We start from the raw sequence: 2,478 nt of genomic DNA, 5'->3' as shown, positions 1-2,478 counted from the left end.
CCCGACGCGGGGCTCGAACTCATGGACCGGGAGATCGTGACCTGAGCCGAAGCCGGACGCTTAACCGACTGAGCCACCCAGGCGCCCCTCAAATGATGTTTCTAAACTGTTTGGGGCACCTGGCTAGCTTAGCCTGAAGCATGTGTAACTCTTAATCTTGAGGCTGTGGGTTCAAGCCCCACGTTGGGTGTAGAGATTATTAAAAATAAACTTAAAAAATAATAAAAATGTTCACTGAGAGGTAGTGACATATAGCAACAGAAATATAGGTTTGATCTAAGCCAGACCTGGCATAGAAATCAGGGGCTACCTGTATAAACTTGGGACTTAATCTCTGTCTACATTTCAGTGTATACATCTACAAAATGGGGACAATAAGAGTACCTACTTCATAGGGATATTGTATGATATGAGATAATATATATAAAGTAGTCAGCACTAAGGAAGCCCTCAGTTGTCACATGTTATGATTATTATTCTTTTGTATAAGGTAGACAATTATCCATGCTCATTCATTCACTCATTCATTCAGCAAATATTTATTGAGGTCATATTTGTGCCAAGTACGGAGCTACAATAGTAAATGAGTTAATGCTAAATGAAAGAAACAGAAAGTGTGCATGCATCTTGAGCACAGCTGTGTTAAAAATAAAAAGATGCCTGGGGAAAAAAAGACTAGAAGGAAATATACCAAGATATTAGTTCTAATTGTCTTTGGGTAATGAGGCCATTGGGTGATTGGTCCTTACTACCCAATTTTCATTAATGAGTATGAATTTCTTTTATGAGTAGTAATGAAGTTCCTATGTATTGAAAAAAGAGGAAAATGCTGGTGTATGTTCATTAGCCTTTTATGGCCCAATATCATGCTGTGATGTGGATGTTGTGAAAGGCAGGGCACCATGCTGAGATGTGCCTCTGAGACCTGCCCCCCTCCCCGCCCCCCCCCCCCCCCCCCCCCCCCCCCCCCCCCCCCCCCCCCCCCCCCCCCCCCCCCGCACACATCCCCCAGCACTGTCAAGCCAGCCTTACTGCCCCATGAGGGAACGACACCACTTGTGTTGATTTGCTTTGAATATATTTACATTGCACAAAAAGTGTGCAGAATCAAAACAGAAAACAGCAAGGCAAAAAGTAAACACTCCAAAGAATTGTAGCTGATGGCGGGCTCTGCCATGAGCTGATAAAATACTTCTTGGCCATATGACAGCCAGGAGGCAGCATCATGGGGCCATCAGGAGGCCCCGTAGCCCCTGCTGGCCCTGAGTTTCCCCCTGTGGGGGTGGAATGGAGACTCTGTGGAGACAGATGGAGAGCGCATCTTTTCTCTCTCCTACAGGTATGGTCCTCAGAGGCCCTGCTCATGCCCCAGTCCTGGAAGCCTTGTCGGTTGGTCCCCCGGGGGAACCTCTCCTCACCCCATCCCGACCTCCTGTTTGGAGAGACCTTGGCAGCACCCCTGTCTGACCTTGCCTCTCCCTTCAAGCTGTGGGGACACCTACAAACCTCTGTTGCCTCTCAGTGGGTCCTGTCCCTGGGGCACCACACGGACCTCCCGCCTGTGTGTCTGCAGTCACGCAACACTCCGCTCCTTTATTAACCAAGGTTTCTACCCTGCCCCAGCAGGTGGCTCTGCAGGCAAAAAGCATCCCTTTGTTCCCTTTCTATGACCTACTTAGGTATCAAAAGCTTCATTCCCTGGGGAGTTTTCAGGAAAGCAGCAGCCCCACTGCTCTGGGGAGGGGCAGGAGAAGGGCTTTAAGGGTCAAGGTCTTGGTTCCCAGCCCAGCTGGGTACACATGCGTGTGTCCCTTCCTTCTCAGGGCACTTACTTCCCTCATTTCCAAATGGGTGTGTTGGGGGAAGGGGTGGCTGAGGTCACTGACCCAGCCCTAACAGCGCAGCCACAACACAGGCTCAGTGCACCCTCAAATCAGGCAATGTGGCTCCTTATCATCATCCCCGCTTCGCAGATCAGAAAACCAAGGTCCAGAGACATTATGCTCCATCCCCAAGATCGTCCAGTAGGAAGGTGGTGGAGTCGGGATGAAAAGAACAACTGGTGCTTCTGACCACTCTGCATAGCGTATTTTTGGAGACCAGCTTGGATTTTGGGAGAGGCCTCTTTTCCTCTAGTTTGAGGGGCTGCCCCAAAGGACACAGAACTGGGGAGCCTGCAGCTTGAGTTCTGGCCTTGCCTCACCCCCCTCAGACCTTGTGTAGGTCCTTCCATTTCTGGCTGTGGAAGGCAGAATAATGTTCCCCACCATCCTAAAATGTCTGTGTCCTAATCCCTAAAATCTGTGAATATGTTCCCTTACATGGAAGAGACCTCACAGATGTGATGAGTTAAGGACCTTGAGCTGGTGAGAGCATCTTGGACTATCCAGGTGAGGCCAGGGTAATCTCAAAGCTCCTTCAAGGGGGAGGTAGGAGGGTCAGTCAGAAGAGATGGGACAAGAAAAGGAGAGGTTTAAG

Source organism: Prionailurus bengalensis, chromosome A1 (assembly GCF_016509475.1).
Source record: "Prionailurus bengalensis isolate Pbe53 chromosome A1, Fcat_Pben_1.1_paternal_pri, whole genome shotgun sequence".
Classification (NCBI taxonomy): domain Eukaryota; kingdom Metazoa; phylum Chordata; class Mammalia; order Carnivora; family Felidae; genus Prionailurus; species Prionailurus bengalensis.
The sequence above is the reverse complement of the archived record's forward strand: the minus strand, read 5'-3'. Positions refer to the sequence as shown.